The sequence below is a fragment of the Diplotaxodon limnothrissa genome, linkage group LG7, assembly GCF_057381915.1.
Source record: "Diplotaxodon limnothrissa isolate DT_005_m linkage group LG7, D_limnothrissa_male_GT1.1, whole genome shotgun sequence".
Classification (NCBI taxonomy): Eukaryota; Metazoa; Chordata; class Actinopteri; order Cichliformes; family Cichlidae; genus Diplotaxodon; species Diplotaxodon limnothrissa.
Genome location: NC_140602.1, coordinates 37,962,959 through 37,981,008, shown reverse-complemented (window position 1 = coordinate 37,981,008; position 18,050 = coordinate 37,962,959). Strand labels below are relative to the sequence as shown.

General features: G+C 38.7%; 1 protein-coding gene and 1 non-coding gene across 4 annotated transcripts in view; both read left to right on the top strand.

The window, feature by feature from the left end:
* Positions 1 to 18,050, top strand: part of rxraa (retinoid X receptor, alpha a) — a 160,444-nt gene that overhangs the window by 16,762 nt on the left and 125,632 nt on the right. The gene's annotated exons all lie outside the window — the stretch shown is intronic.
* On the top strand, positions 5,587 to 5,694 carry LOC146628727 (U6 spliceosomal RNA). Its single transcript, XR_014906434.1, has one exon. It is a non-coding gene; the product is annotated as a U6 spliceosomal RNA (small nuclear RNA).

The following is an 18,050-nucleotide window of genomic DNA, read 5'->3' as shown; positions in this document are numbered from 1 at the left end:
AACACAGAGGAAAATTATTACAGTGACAAACTGCTGCTTCAGTATGGAATAAATGCATAATTCCCATTGGAAGAGTGATTTAAAGGTAAGGGAAAAAAAGATATTATTTCATAAGAAAACCAACAAATAAGTAATAATATGCACATTCAGTAACATTTGTCTTTGGAAAAAAAACAGGCATGCTTATCAGCTGCCACCTGGCTCCTCAGTAAACCTACAGCCCTGGAAAAATAACAACCTATTTCTGTGTTGCAAAATTCAGTGGAGTGGTCATTAGAAGATTAATCTCTGCCATTTTGTTTGTGTGAGAGAGAAAAAACACTCGAAACATGGACTAGGTTTTAGTTAATAAATGAAACATGTATATTGGGCCATCTGGTTACTTTTTTCCATTTGCGGTGAGCTGGAGACTGGACTTGTCCTGCTCCATTATTCTGTAGATATCTCAGATCATCATGTCAGGGCAATTTTGACAACAGCTGCAGGAGCTAATTGTTTATTGTTCCCAACATAAAAAAAAGGTAGAAAATGTTTGTTACACATACAGATTTAGTTTGCCAAAAAGAAGTATAAATTTACTAAATTCAGTTCCCATTTTTATATGTAATTCCTTCAAGTTTACAAGACAAATTATGCAGTTATACCAAATGTCCAAATCTCTTAAGAAAGGACCACCTCAGTTAAAAGAACATCTAATAAAAATAACCAAAGGTTGTGACCGCTCTTCAGTGTAATATTGATTGTACTTTAGCCAGAGCTTTTCCACTTTTCACCTTCAATGTGTTACATCACATTTTCTGGGCTATACAGAGGAAGTCTCCATCACTCACCACACTGTGTTTACTTCTAGGCTGGTCTGTCAGTGAAAGGATTTCAAACTACTTCATGTGGATGCTTTTTAAACAAATAGATGTTAAATGTCTGTATTTTTACTGCACTGGCTCTATTTTTAATTAAAGTGTCAATGGTCTTGCACCAGCATATTGAGGTAGATATGCATATCCATTTACTAATCACTCTTGACCATCCCATGGTCAAAGCTTATATAAAAAGGAGGTTGTGTCTCCGCTCCTGTTCCACAAACACAGACTCTGGAGTGATCTCCCAGAAATGCATTATACTTTTTTTCAGAGTGACAGGAGACAACCAGTCGCACTCACATTCACACCTAGGGGTAATTTAGTGTTTCCAATTAACCTATCCCCACTAACTGCATGTCTTTGGACTGGGAAGAAGCCGGAGTACCCAGGGAGAAACAAAGGCAAAAACAGGGAGAACATGCAAACTCCACATAGAAAGACCCTGGCCTGATCGTGGAACTGAACTCAGGATGTTCTTACTGTAAGGCAACAGTGCTAACACCACCCTGCTGATTAAATATAAATATAACATTATTTAAATATAAACTTTACTTACTGCAATCAAACATTATTTAAAATATGTTCATTTTTTGTTAGGAATGTGAACCAGGAAAGTTCAGCACAATTAGAGCATCGCTGTTAACATTTTGCTTACTTTACCCATTTGGTTTATCTGAAGCTAAGTTGTCTAACTAAGTCCTTTAACTGTAATCAAATATTCATCGCCACAAATCTGAACTGCTACTTTAATTTCTAATCATATTAGAAGATTCTTACAAATATAGACTATGACAGGTAACATTGGCAGAAATGCAAAAATAGTCTGTTTCACAAAATGAATGAAAAACTTTCTCAGATTTCCAAAGCACACCAAATACCAGAATATAAGGTCCCCTACAAGACAGCTTTATTACATATACATGTATTTTACAGATAGATATAAAAACTCGAGTGTTGTCTAGTGCCCTCAGTTAATCATCTACACATAAGTCCACAGCAGAGCTATTGAATAAGAATAGCAGCAGCCCTTATTCTAGCTCTATTCTCATTATGCCATAGTCCCTCTGGCAAAGAACCCCCCTGCCTTCCCCCCATTCCTCTCCCTAATGAGGACCAGAGGAGGGAATATCAGGACCTCAATCAGCCACAAGTCCACTTCACATATGTTTTGATGGATCTCTGCTCATGTGCCGAGTCCTCCCAGCTCAAGGGATCACACCGCCGAGCCTTATCGGCATTCCTCAGAAAGCACAGTCAACAAAACCACATGGCCTAACAGTGACAGGCAATGCCTTGACAAAGACAGGCAACATCTCAGTGTTTGATCATATGATATCGTAAGAAGTCAGAGCTTGACTGCATAGTGCAATTTGTTAGAAGGCTTGGCGAAGGCTTGGGTCTTACATTAGGGTTAACGGAGGATTTATTTTTCAGTATAACTCGTGTCATTGATGCAATTAAAGGTTCATGAGGACATTTCCCTTTAATTTAGCAATTATATTTTAGGTTATCTTTACTAATATTTTGCGTATATATATTTTAACAAAATGTAGAGTAGTCTGCCTGGTTTGGCATTAAATGTGAAATGATGTGAAGAGGTGATGTTTTCTCCCTTTTCTGTCATTGCACCCCCAAGGACATATGTCTTTGGGTTTTTGATTGTTGCCAGTTTTTGGAACACAAGTCTTATCACTTCTGACTGCAGGAGTTATTTCATAAGCAACTTTTCTCTCTCCTGATAAATATAATTGATCACCTATATTATACAATCGATGTATGTGTAGCGGGACTAGAGCAAATGTAAGATATCAGTTCTACTTTTTTTTTTTAATTGATCTTTTAATCCATTTATGATCTGGGAATGTCACAATAAAGATTTTCCATTGGTTTAAGTTATAGATATGATTAAAGTTACAGAACATTTAAAAGGTTTGCCTTATTGTGTTCTTGTGACTCAGCCAACAACCCCAAAAATATGGTGATTATTTTCTCCCATATAAACACTATTAAACCACTAGGGGGCTAAATATAGACTGCTAAAGAAAAATGCATGTAGCCTGTCTAATATCGCACACTGGTTTATCAAGATCAAGATAAACTTTATTATCCCCAAGGGGCAATTTGCTTTGTAGCCAGCGGCCTAGCACAACACACAGTTTTGACATGTTATGTTCAAGCAAGCTTAAAAGTCAGTATTTGGTATGACTGCCTTTATTCCTCTTGTATTTTTGTAATTGTAATTGTAACAAAAGATTATTTCCAGATGTTACTGCATGTTTTTTCTACATTCATAATTGCATAAATTTACACCACTGGCTGAAATGCAGCCCCAAAGCATCACAGAGCCTTCCACCATTAAGATACAATTTAAAGAAAACAATACTCTAAAAATGATCAGATGTAAGGGCTGTACCTAAAATGATTGAAAAAGCAAACAGTTGAATAGACATATTTATATGTTATACGTTTTGTGCTGCACAGATGTTTAAATTAGCAGTATTGCTCATTTTCAGGGAATCATTTTCAGGGAATAGTTTTCTGAGATGTGTTACAGAGAAGAGAAGGAAATGCAAAGAGGAAAGGAAAATACAGAACTGATAAAGGGAATAATGAAGTGATGCAAAAATTCATTACTGTCTGCTCAGGTGGTTTCATAGGGCGTTATCATCAAGAAAAATCTGATTTGTCATATGTCCTTGTTGCTATGCTGCTATGTCACAACCTGCCCTATAATCCACAAGCGTTTGCATTTTTAAATCAGAACTTCATTAATTTCACCAGCAATGTAACGGACAGCTAATTAATAGAAAAACGGTGCTATTAAACAAATGATCGAGGCAGCACTGGTAGGATCGCGAACACACTGTTACTATTCTTATTCAATAGCTCTGCTGTGGACTTATGTGTAGATGATTAGATAACTGAGGGCACTAGACAACACTCGACATCTTGATATCTTTCTTGGAAACAGGAGCATTATCTTTTGCATGAAGTATCACATTCATTTCTCAGCTTTGTGAAAGCACTGTAGCCTTACAAATTCTTAGAGGTGTTATCCACAGAAGCACATTATACCACTAAATGACCTGTTCACCTTTTCTAAGTAGGAATAAGACAAGTTCTGATGTGAGGGAAACATTCACACTTCAACTTGGAAAAACTTGAACATTTTCTTTATTATATAATAATAACATAACATTTTACCTGTACAAAAACACACATAATGGCTTAAAGACTCTCAGTGGTGCATTCTGTTTAATAACCCTCACATGTACACATGTATAAACAGTATATACTTTATTTGGTTCTAGTCTAGAAGTGGCAGGCACATTTGAGAAAACAGGATGTTAGCCAACTGAGTGGTTTCTTTCTTTTGTCTGCACTGCACTTTAACCCATAGACGGAAATAGAGCTATGGAAAGTGTGACTTGTGCCACAGAAAAACAAAATGTTCAGAGCAAGTAAAAATAGAGAAAAAAACAAGCCGAAGGTCTGTTTGGTGTAACCAGCAAGAACCTTACTATAAGTAACTTTTTCTTTCAAATTCAGAATCTAAATTTTTAGCCAAGCAGTTAAAAAAAAATGTTTCTTGTGCATTTCAGCTTTAATCACAGCCCAAGTTTTAGCCACTCCTGCTGGATTTCCACAAAAGGAGGCGAGCTGAAGTGAAACCGCTGTCTCTAGCACTCTGCATGGCTGCATGCTGTTGTGCAACAGTCACATACTCTATTTACTTGTATTTCCTCTGCCAGCTTGTTATTTTACACTTTCAACATCCTGCGTGCCGGGTGCCACGAGAGGCTGACACTGCTGTTTAACTACTGCTTAATTTAAAGTTTAAACCTCCTGCTTATTATAACAAAACCTGAACAGAGGAAGTAAAACATGCTTAAAAACAGTTTTATTAATAGCAATTTTTTTTGCTGTCCTTTGTGAATATTCAGTGTAAGAACACTGTGATGGCACTTTGATGGCTAAGAAGTAGAAGACAAAAATGCATGCAAACACACACACACACACACACACACACACACACACACACACACACGCATGCATAATAGAGATGAGTGCATAAGTGAGCCTGCAGATAGAGGTCAGAGTCTTCAGTAAACAAATGGTTATTTAACCATAAACAAACCATTGTGGCTAAAACAATGAAAGCTGTTACCTTGGGTGACATTACTCTTTAGGTTTGCTTATGCTTCCTTAAATAAACACTGCATCTAAGCATTTGTTACTATCTATCATCTGTAGCCTAGACTACAATTACAGTCTAATTTTCTGGTGTCTGGCTGTGTTCTCCTTGTTTATACTTTCCACAAGCATTAACTTTTTTTTTTTTTTGTAGAATTGGACCCAGAAATTTACTTTCAGGCTCTAAAGAGTTACAGAACATCCTGTACAGCCTTTTTAACATTTTTATGGACGGAAGCCACAATAAGATGATTGTTATCTTAAAATAGTATATGGCAACGTATGGTGAAAGCATTCAGTTCTGACACGTTCCACAGAGGATGATACTTGCTCGCAACTTTTAAAAATGTGTGTCTGTGGTTGATTCTATGTGGGAGTGTGTTTCTGGGGTGGAAGTGTGGCTTTTTTAACTAGGCGGTGCTAGTGGGGTTTTTGTGAATAGAGCAGCGAAGCGCTAACTTGTGGTCATGGGGTATGTTTGCTGTTTATTTTGTTCTGCTTGACTTGGTGGACGGGGGTGGCAAAGGGCAAAGTGCTTGCTTCGGCAAGCGCGTACGCTAAATTGGATACGATACAGAGAAGATTAGCATGGCCCCTGCGCAAGGATGACACGCAAATTCGCAAAGGGCACAAGGCTAGGAGGTCAAAACAGGCAAGACTCTCCAAATGTATTTCAGTCCTCTGTTTGAGTCTAACGATACGCATGATCATGTACAAAGAATCACTGCACATCAAGATACTTAAATATTTGGTGGACTATAGTAATTACAGTTGTGGTCAAAAGGTTACATACACTTAGTCATGGGCATGATTGTCATGGTAATCTTCGGCTTGTAATACAGTGGTCCCTCGTTTATCGCGGGAGTTATGTTCTAAAAATAACCCGCAATAGGTGAAATCCACGAAGTAGTCAGCTTTATTTTTTGCAGTTATTATAGATGTTTTAAGGCTGTAAAACCCCTCACTACACACTTTAGATATTTTCTCAGACAGGCATGAACATTGTCACAGTTTTTTCTCTTGTTTAAAAACTCTCAAAGTTCAAACCTTTGTAGAAAAATAAGTCCAGTATTATAGAATGAAACCAAAGATCAAACCCTGTTTTCAGGTCCAGAACATGGGAATAGAGCAGCTGCCAGAGAATTCCACATAAGATAAGATAAGATAAGATAGAACTTTATTAATCCCTCGGGTGGGTTCCTCTGGGAAATTCGATTTCCAAAAAAGCACAGCACCGACAGAAGTTACAGAGTTATACACACACACATATATATAAATACAGAGACAATATAAATAAAATATACGAAGGGGATAAATAGAATAAATAGGAATAAAGATAAAAATACAAGTGAATTGCACATTTCAAGTATTGAGTCTATTGCACCGTTGACTATTTACAAAAGTATTGCACAAGGTATTGTACAGTGAGGTGAAGAGGCACTACAGCTTAGTTGTTCCCCCCTCCTTTGTCCTCCTGTTTCCCCTCCCTCTCCCCTCCAGAGAGGAGTTAAACAGTCTGATGGCGTGTGGGACAAAGGAGTTTTTAAGTCTGTTAGTTCTTGTCTTGGGGAGAAGCAACCTGTCACTGAACAGACTCTTCTGATTGTTTATGGCCGTGTGCAGAGGATGCCCAGCATTGTCCATAATGTCCATCAGTTTCTTTAATGTCCTTTTCTCTGCCACTGTCACCAGAGTGTCCAGCTTCATGCCGACCACAGAGCTAGCCCTCCTGATCAGTTTCTCCAGCCTGGATGAGTCCTTCTTTGCTGTGCTGCTCCCCCAGCACACCACAGCATAGAAAAGTACTCCAGCAACCACCGACTGGTAAAACATCCTCAGGAGCTTCCTGCAGATGTTAAAAGACCTCAGCCTCCTGAGGAAGTACAGTCGGCTTTGGGCTTTTTTATACAGGTGCTCTGTGTTGCATGACCAGTCCAGTTTATTGTCCACCCACAGCCCGAGGTACTTGTACTTGTTGACCACCTCCACCTCCTCCCCCTCTATCTGAACCGGCAGTGGACCTGCTCTAGACCTCCCGAAGTCCACAACCAGTTCCTTAGTCTTTGAGGTGTTGAGTTGCAGGTGGTTTGTGTGACTCCATGCGACAAAGTTCCTCACCAGACTTCTGTACTCCTCTTCCTGATCATCCCAGATACACCCCATGATGGCTGTGTCGTCTGCAAACTTCTGAATGTGGCATAATTCAGAGTTGTAGCAGAAGTCAGAGGTGTACAGGGTGAAGAGAAGAGGGGACAGCACAGTTCCCTGTGGTTAATGATTCTATGGTACGGAAGTGGAGGAAGCAAGAAGAATGAGTTGAGTAAAGTTTGACTTATCTGACTGTTTTGTTTCACTTAATGCGCCTTATAATCTGGTGTGCCTTATGGTCCGAAAAATACGGTAAATTCTACCTTCCTTTAGCATGTCCAGAAGTCCAACTTTTTGTGCGGTGGTTAGCATCTTCCTCTGCCTTTTGGTTGCTACCATAGGTGCCTTTAACAGTGCCAAACCTTTCGTGGACAGTGTTGTGTTTGTTGGGGAGACAACTTACAAACATACAGTACAGCACTTCAGAGTCACACTGCTTGTGATTGAAGATTTATGTAAATTTGATAAGCTGAACGCATTCTGTACTGTTCAGGAGACACGGCACGGAGGAGATTGATTGACAATGGTCAACAGCAAATCAGGACACAGAACACAATGTGCTGTTAAAAAAAAAAAAAGCATGCAAAATTGCACACACAAAAAATCTGCGAAACAGTGAGGCTGTGAGAGGTGAACCGTGTTATAGTGAGGGACCACTGTACATTCTTTGAACTTTAAGTTCTTTTTCTAGGGACAGTGATTGTGCAGCATGCATCTTTAATGACTTTAAAAAAAAGAAGAAAAAACCTAAAACTTACAAAAAAGAATTGGATGCACAAGTCTGAGTTTTCTCTAATCCACACAGGGTGAAAAGTATAGACTCAATAAGTTCTGTACACACTCACTTTAATCTTTTAATAAGTGGTGCTGAACATTCTACAGTGTCTTTTAACTTGACATTTGTGAGGTCAGATGTTGGATGAGAAGGCTTGACTCAAAGTCTTTACTCTAATTCATCCCAAAGGTGTTCTATCAGGTTGTGCGTTTTTGTGTACTGGTGCAATGTCATGCTGGAATGGGAAAAGCTGTCCAAACTGTCTTGGTATGATGAAGCATAAAGAGTTTCTTTCAGTGGAACAAGGGGCAGAGCCCAGTTTCTGAAAATCCACCCCACACCATAATCCCCCACTTCACCAAACTTTACACTTGGCACAGTGCAGTCAGACTCTCCTTGCAACCGCCAAACCCAGACTCATCCATCAGATTGGCAGACATAGCCAGACGGCGTCCCTCCAGATAACATGTTTCCAATGCTTTAGAGTCCAGTCCTTTGCATTGGGCTTGGTGATGTAAGGCTAAGATGTACCTGCTCAGACACAAACCCATTCCATGAAACTCTGTATACACTGTTCTTGAGCTAATTTGAAGGCCAAGTCTGTAGCAAGTCTGTAGCACTGAATCTGCAGAAAGCTGACAACCTATGCACGCTATCCTCAGCAGCCGCTGACTCCACTCTGTGATTTTATGTCGCTTGCTGTACCATTTCATGGCTGAGCTTTTGTTGTTCTCAACTGCTTCAAATTTGCTGTAATACCACTAACAGTTGACTGTGGAATTTTTAGTAGCAAGGAAACTTCACAACTCAATAGGTGACATCCTATCATGGAACCAAGCTGAAGTTAACTGAGAGCTGAGAGCTACCCATTCTTTTAGAAATGTTTGTAGAAACACTCTGCATCCCTGGATGCTTGATTTTATACACCTGTTCTCATGGAAGTGATTAGAAGACTTGAATAGAATTATTTGGATACCTATTTGCCTATTTTGCCTATTTATCTGCATGAATCACTTTGGAGATGACAGATGGTCGCTTCCCTACATTCCCGTGTCCAGTTGCCTCGTTGACTGCTATATGTCAATAAATGATATCTTGCACTCTCATTGATTATTTATCTCAGGATTGCTCACTTTGCATCAGAGGTGTCTTGTTGGCCATTTGGCTTGATGTCACCAAATATCATTGACTTGCTGGGGTCTCTGTTAGACCCCAGTGACTGTTTTACAGTCACTGTAAAACATGTCCTGTCCTGAACACACCTTCGGCCATTTCAAGTCTGCATTATCTATTCTCTTGGCAACTTGGTTGCAACAGAAAGAAGAAAACAACACTGAAATTTATCATCTTTTGGTTAAAATGGCAAACTGGTTAACGAATGAATTTACATATCAAGCTGTTACAGAGCAACATCAGTGTTTATTTGGAGCCAAAATTGTTTCTCATAGCTAGCATATTAACTGTCTTATAAATGTGTTTGATGTATGCCAGCTCTGTTGGTAAAGTACTTTTTCTGTATCTCTCCTCATAATTTTATCCCTGTGAAATGCTCTGCTGCTTAGCAGAAAATATCTGCTTGATGCACCTTGACTGAAACAACACTTTGCTAAATATTACAGTGTACATATATTTTGTATATTCTAGACCTCAGACACAATGAAGCCAGTATTTTCACTTCAAATAGTGAAAGACCGACATAGCTCATATAATGTTATAGGAAGAAGAATCAAGGACTCCGGGTGCATCCAAACGTTATTCACACGTAAGGGTGATGCTGGTGAGGGGAGGGGGGAAAATGAATATCCTGTACTGTTTTTTTCACCCTGCTAATGCATTATTTTTTACTTTTGAAAATAAATACTTCTTTGTCACCTACCCCCAGGATTATGTTCATCCTTTATTTGCATTTTATTGAATTTTATGCTTAAAGCCCAAATTTGTCCTCTTTAATTTTTGATAATCATGTAATATTTATGCTCCATAAACAAAAAGGAGGAAAAGACGAAAACAAACTCTAAGACCCCACCCCTGAGGTCTTGAATTATCCTGTAAACAATGGAAATACAATTTCCATGCTTCTTGCTGATTGTCCTTCAGGCACCTTGCCAAGGCATGCCTGGCCTGCGTCCTGCATTGTCAGACAAAATGAGTGGGATGACACCAACACTGATGTGACCATGCCGCAGGTTTTTGAAACATACAATCACATCATAAATCAACCGCCAAAACACAGAACTTTGTTGTCTAAGAATCCCACTGAGCTTCAGCTAATGCTTGTTATGTGTCAAGAAAACACAACAGGCGTTGTTCAAGTGTGTAGGAGATGTGAAAGAGTGCAGCTACTGTCCAAAAGTCTGGGGGATGCTGTTGTTGTTGTCACAGTCTATGAGGATTTTGTGCTGCAGAGTTGATATTGTGGACACTATGCTCTGGAATCATACAAAATGTAGAAGGTTTCTCAAAAAATGTTGTATAATAATGATAGTAATTTGCTTTGGACTGATCCAGTCTGTACCGTAATACTGTAAAGTAAACAAGCCATATATATATATATATATATATATATATATATATATATATATATGCATATTTATTAGGGGTGCAACGATACACAAAATTCACGGTTCAGTTCAGTTCGATACTTTGGTGTCATGGTTTGATATTTTTTCGATACAAAAAAAATGTTCATGCCTTTTTAATTTATCATTTATTAAAATTATAAATATATATTTTAACTCAAAAGTACAGTTTTTAAATTTAATGTTGCTGAAACAACAAAGTAATAAAAAATAAATAAATCTATCTGATCGAGAAATCACTCATCTTTGGAAAAGAGAGTTTATTACAGAGAAATGGCTCTTTCCAAAATAAAAGCTATACTATACGCTTCTTCTGGGCTATATTCTCAGCAGCATATTAAACATATCAGGTCCCCATAAGGAGAATCATGTGCTAACGGCTGTCTAAATGACTCGGGTAAAGTTTGTAGCATGCGTGCTTGTTGTTTTTGTCTGCTTCCACTTGTCTTTGCACTAGGATGCTGTCGGAGTTAATGTGCAGTCATATTCGTTGTGTTCCCACTAGTGCTGTCAGTGTTAATCTGAAATGACGTTAACGCCACAACACCGCAAATCTCCGTTAACGAGCTACCGCGGATCGCCCCGTGCCTGGGGCTGGACGGCCAACACGCTAACGAGCTAACTGCGCTAACTGCGCTAACGCACCAGCCACCTCCTCTATCTGCCGGTGGTACATACCGTGCAGGGGCCTGTCCTTCCATGATACATATATATATATATATATATATATATATATATATATATATATATATATATATATATATATATAGCGGTTCCGAATGACAGCAATATCAGGAAGAAGGAACACGAGAAGCTGGAGAAATACCAAGGGCTCAGAGAAGAGCTCGAGAGGATGTGGAAGGTGAAGGTAACAGTGGTCCCCGTGGTAATCGGAGCACTAGGTGCGGTGACTCTCAAGCTAGGCGAGTGGCTCCAGCAGATCCCGGGAATAACATCGGAGATCTCTGTCCAGAAGAGCGCAGTCCTGGGAACAGCTAAGATACTGCGCAGGACCCTCAAGCTCCCAGGCCTCTGGTAGAGGACCCGAGCTTGAAGGATAAACTGCCCGCAGGGGCGTGCTGGGTGTATATATATATATATATATTAGTACATCTCATTGAAATTGTTCTGTTTTATAAAATTATAAAATAGAGGCTCGCCATTGGCCCCATCACTCTATCACCAGTTTGCTGAATAGCTTAACAACGTTTTTATGCTAAATTCATTGAGATGTTTTAAGGCCATTTCATTTTCTTCATTTTCCATCTATTTATTGACCATCCACTTCAACTTCACTTCACTCAGCCTTGCATCATCTTCAAGCAAACTTTGATATGATGCAGAATTCATACTTGGATCAATGGCAACATACCGCCTAGTCCCAGCAAACCACCCCCCAAAAACCATAACATTTCCATAACCATGTTTGACAGTTGGTATGAAGTTTATCTCCTGAAAAGTTGTCTTTGGTCTGCAACAACAATGTCTGCCGCTACTGTGAACAACAATGTTGATTTGTTTTTCCCAGGGCACATTATTCTAAAAGACTTGATCTTTGGCTTTATATTCACTATAAAGTTATAAAATAAAACTGTAGTTTTATCTAATGTTCTCTGAAAAGCAGTTGCCTTTTCTCATGGCAGGTACGTTTTGTGCAATCGTTTTTGATTGCACTTTCACACAAAAACGCCAACGTAAAAAGCTTCCATGTGATGCCATTGTGGGGTTCTTCTGGGAGAATATTTTGAAGGTGTTTTTGAAACTTCTGGCAGACTCACAGACATTCACAGCCTGATTTTCTGTAACTCTTGCTGTGATTACGCCACATATTTCTGTAGTGAAGAAAACACTAAACCTTGAATGCTCCATCTTTAAATAAAAAAAAGATCCACCTGGGATTCCTTAAAGGGTGTTTTAGCCCTCATTCCCAAGCTGTCAGATGCGAGTGCCATCGAGCTGAGCGCAAGTGGAAAAAGCACAAACTACAAGTGTCATTTCAGATGCTAAAGGACTGTTGGCGTCAATATCAAAAAACTGTAAAAGATGCCAAAAGAAAACACTTATCTGACATTATTCTGTCAAACTGTCACAACCTGCGTGTTTTATTTAAAACTATTAACTCTGTTCTTAGTGCAACACATACTGACTGTATTGAGCCCTCGTCTGAAGCCTGTGAAAATTTTTTACACTTTTTTATTGAGAAGGTCTGCTCCACCAGGGCTCAAATCTCTCCTTGTGCTCATGACCCCTCAGTCTCTACTACCTGCTCTGCTATCTTTGACAGGTTTGAGCCGGTGACTCTGTCCTTTTTAAAGGAGACTGTTGGTCGTTTTAAGCCTGCAGGATCTCCAAATGATGCTGTCCCTCCTCGACTCTTAAAAGAGGTGTTACCAGCAGCTGGACCTTTGGTTCTCAAGCTGGTAAACCACAGTTTGAGCTTTTCTTTCCGAAATTCTTGAAAAGATAGTTCACAGCCAATTAATGACCTTCCTGGAAAAGAAAAATGTTTTAGATTTTCTGGTTTTAAACCCGTTCATAGCACTGAATCAGCCCTTTTAAAGGTTTTTAATGACATATTTTTAGCTACTGATGCTGGGGACTGTGTTGTTCTGGTGCTTTTAGATTTGACAGCTACGTTTGATACAGTGGATCATGCCATTTTACTGTCTTGTTTGGAGCACTGGGTGGGCATTAGGGGCACAGCACTGGAGTGGTTCAGGTCCTACTTGGCGGGGCAAACTTTTTGTGTCCATGTGTCGTCCTCTGCTCCTCTCTTGTGTGGGGTCCCACAGGGCTCAGTTCTTGGCCCCCTCCTCTTTTCTTCATATCTGCTCCCTCTTGGTTCTATACTGAGAAAACACAGCATTGTATTCCACTTTTATGCTGATGACTACCAGATCTATGTCCCTCTAAAGAAAAAAGGTGCATATTCCACACAGCCATTACCTCAGTATCTTGATGACATTAAGGTTTGGATGTCTCTTAACTTTTTAAAATTAAATGATAAAAAGACTGCTGGCAAAAATAAAGCCAATTCTTTCACAGCAGCACTTTTAGACTGTTATCCATGCCTTTGTTTGCACTCATCTGGATTACTTTATATAGGGGTTAGTGCATCATACATTACTCATCTACAGAGGGTGCAAAATGCCACAGCTCATCTTTTAACTGGCACTTGAAAGTTTGAGCACATTTCCCTATTTAACTTCACTTCACTGCCTGCCAATTTCTTTTAGGATTCATTTTAAAATTCTTTCATTTGTTTTTAAAGCTCTCCATGGCCTAGCCCCATCTTATCTCTCTGAGCTGCTACAGCCTTATATGTCCACCAACTCTCTCAGGTAAGCTGATCAGCTGCTCCTGAATGTACCAGGACTGAGCATAAACTTAGAGGAGATCGTTCTTTTGCTGTAGCAGCTCCAAAACTGTGGGACAGTCTCCCTTTAGAGATTAGACAGGCTTCTTCCGTACCTGTTTTTAAATCACTCCTGAAAATCCACCTCTTTACGGCCTTCGACACAATGTGAGATGTTGGTTTTTAGTTTTAGTTTTATTTTAGTATTTTTTAGTTGACTCTATGCCGTTTTATCTTGTTTTTTAATTTAGGGGTGTTTAAATTTTTATGTATTATGTGTTTTATTTATTTATTTTTGCTGTTTTCTCTTATTCTATTGTTTTTAACTTATTTTCTGTACAGCACTTTGGTCCTGTCCTGGGTATCTTAAAGTGCTTTATAAATAAAACTGGATTGGGTTGGATTCTAATTTGAATGTAGAGAGGGTATTCTTCTCTGTTTGTTCTGTTTAAAAAAATCTGTTTGTTTATTTTATTGTATAAAACTGACTAAAAGCTATCCATTTTACATCTTATATTTTTGTGTATATTAGCTTGATTTCATCATTATTCATTCATTCATTATTATAATTTGTGATTTATCTTGTTGATTTAAGTCATTTATCATGCACTGTCACCTTATGGCTAGATGGCTTTGAGTTCAAATCTCCTGTTTGCCTGAGGCCTTTCTGTGTCAAGTTTGCATGTTCTCCTTCTGTCTACGGAAGTTTCTTCCCACAGTCGAAAGACATGCTCGCTATGTTAACTGGGCATTCTGAATTCAGCATAAATGAGGATATGAGTGTTGGGTTGTCTGTCTCTCTGCATTTCGGATAGCATCTCCAGATGGATGGATTTGTGGATTGTTGGTGAGACAAAAGATATTTCAAGGTATCACATTGGACTCCAGCACACTGTGGTGCACACTTTAAAGCTTTAAAAGACTGATAAAACAATAAAATAATCAGCTTATTGTATAGTTATGAAAATGGTACTTAGTTAGATTGTTGATGACTTCACCAAATACAAAGGTTTGGGGTTTTTTTTTTTGCCATTTTGCTTCTCTTGGTTGTTGTTTGCAGTTTGTCATTCTTGACATTTGAACGCTCAGGTTTGAATCACACCTCCAATGAGGTTTTGACACAGTATGAACAAAGCGACAAAGGCTAATTCCTAAATTACACATCACATAACCAAAATTAAACCATTTTCCTGAGTTATCAAGTGCAGTTATACAACTATCTAATCAATGTCCTTTATTTTTAAGTAACTGCCTGCCTTTCTCATTTTTCCTCTCAAGAAAATGTCAAAACAGAATGTTAAAAATACTGTAAGTGAATTCAGAGCTGCTATGAAAGTATTTGTAAGCTCCAGAATTATTATTTCCATTACCGTTAGTATTAGGTTAAAATGGCCTAAGCGAATCGTTGAATTTCTTATGTCCTAGTTGGAAAATAAATAAGTTGTTGGAACTGTGCTGTCTCATGTCTATTTTAACATTAAAAGGAAGATTCTAACAAGGCTTTAATCAGTCATTCATTCAACACAATGCTTTTTCTTTTCAAAAACACTGCTGCATTTTATTATCTCTTTCATGTCATCTGGGGTTGTACTCTGTGGTTTTACAAAATCAAAACACAAAAGAGAGAGAGACAGAGAAAGAGAAAACAGTTCTGCAAACTGACTTTAAAATGAGTCAAATGTGTTACATAACTACAGTACTTTTATAATCTGTTCAAATAACACTGCCTATGAAGAGTTGTTTTTAGAGCATGGGGCTTATTTCTGAGAAGGAAAAGGCTTTCACAAGAAAGTAATAAATGGTGTTTCCATTTTGAAATCCATCCTGTGCACACCTGAGTGGATGACAACCAATGATAAGGTTAAATAAACAACTATCCGCTATGAGTCACGGACTATTAAAAGTCAAATACATGCTAAACACCCACATACACCTAATTCTAGACTTAGCTGAACCACCATGCACCGCCATTTGCAGCTATTTGTTTGCTATTCAATGCCACTTTCTGTCAGCTGGTTCCTACCCATATGAAGATGTACCTGAATGGATCTGAGTCTGTTTTAGTCATTTAGATAAAGTCATGCTACTATAAAATATAATTTTTTCTTGTTAAATCATCATATTATGTTAGCTAACCTACTTTAGTGAAAAGAAAGATCAAAATGTAAGCTTAAACTTGCTATTTTATTTGTTGGTGTGTTCTTTGCTGTGTTGCGTGGTGCAGTATGTGCAGGAAAAATGCACATTTAACCCTAGTGTTTGTTTGTTTTTTGTTTTTTTGTTTTTTCAGAAAGTAGGGGCTGTGAGGTTTTGAGTGTGAAAGACAGTAACCTTGTGGTCACAATTTTTAGTTTTTTCACACACACGGATTAGTAGTTTTGATGCCTAAACCAAACCAAACAGTGAAAATGGAACTAAACACTAAGTAAACAAGTCTTAGAGCAATGCTCCCAAATTCTCCTGGGTTACAGTTTTATGATTTACAACCCTCTTCCAACCATCCTGTCTTCTAATATGTTTTTGTCAGCCTTTGCACAGGACTGTTTGCTTCTAGTGTCTAATATAATCTCATCTAGTGTTTTCAGGCACTGAGGTGTACCCTGAAGGCCAAACTGTGTATATTCGATGTCATGCCAGTGAGAAAAGTTTAGGTATTCCAAAGGCATTTAGTCAATTTTATCCTTCGGTCAATGTGGATAGTTACAAAATTTTAGTTCAATTTGTGTTATATTTTTCAAGGTATTTTAATAAAAACAACCAAAAGAAATGTTCTTAAGGGTTCATGACAATACTGAGATATGGAGGCATTTTGGTCTTTACATCCAAGTGGTGGGCATACCAAAACACCAAGGCACTTTTGGCTGAAGTGAAAATCATGGATTTTGCTATTATCTTTGCTTCTGTATGCATGAGGGACAGGAATTTAAAGTCTTTTATAGTTTTGGAAAAGCTTTGGCAAGCTGGTCGGAGTCATATCCAGTATGCAGGAGCAACACCAGCTACGATGGGAAGCATGAAATGGGATTTTTAGCAGCTGGTAACTGCCAGTCTCACCTCTTCTGCACCACTGCCTCTCATAAACTATCACACCTTGTTGAGAACTGCTCCAATCTTGCAAAGAGAAAGTTAGAAAGAGGAAAGGAGGGAGGAGGTGGAAGACGAGCAGAGGCTTCCTCGCAGAGCCTGGAGCTGTAACTGTGAGAAAAGACTGTTACACTATCTTCACAGAACTCCCTAGACCGAGGAGGGATTCTATCTCTCAGTCCTCTGGGACTAGAAAAGGCAATAGAAGGTTATTTCCTGAGAAGTGAAGCAAAGCTGAAATGAGTGGGGAGAAAGAGAGGGAAGAAAGAGCTGGGAGAGAGGAGACTTTCTGTATTTGCAGGATGGAAAATGAACATGAGTAAAGGAGCAACTCAAAGTGACAAAAACGCGAAGCAACAACAAAACATAAACAAAGCCCATTGTGGTAACCCTCTGTCCCACCTTTTCACACTCCAATTTCCACAACAAAAACATCCTCACTGCGTCTGAGGCACTGCTAGGTCACCGTCTAAGATACACAGAGTTAGTCTCAGTGAAAGAAATACGGTACATGAAACATTTTTCAGACTTTAATGTCCTGCCACCTTCATACAAAGCTTTTTTTTCATAGTCAAAGCCACACAGAACAAACAGCTATCAAAGGAGAGTTGGGAGGCAGAGGCACAACGAGAGAGCGCAAAGAGAGAAAAAAGCCTTCAAAGAGACCAAAATGCATGGACCCGGCTTTGGATCTGGGTATTCCTTCTTTCCCCCAGCTACATACTTTACACAGCCTCTGGGTATACCCTACCCAAAATCACTTTTTTTTTACTATGTGGTGCATAATATTTACAGTGACTGGTTTTATCTGTCCACCGTCAATGTATTCAACATATAGGGCCGTCAAAAAAGTCAACAATGGACCAAAAAAGTGGCAGTTTATCACTACTTTTTATTCACTGCTAATGCTCATGCTGTAATCCTCACTGTGATGCAGATGAAATAGCCAGTGTTGTATTAAACTAATCACTTGATGTCTCTAGTGTTTATAAAGTGAAAAACTTAGTGACTTTAACCTATTGAAAGTTGTTCCTCATCCAGGGAATTATGGGGTT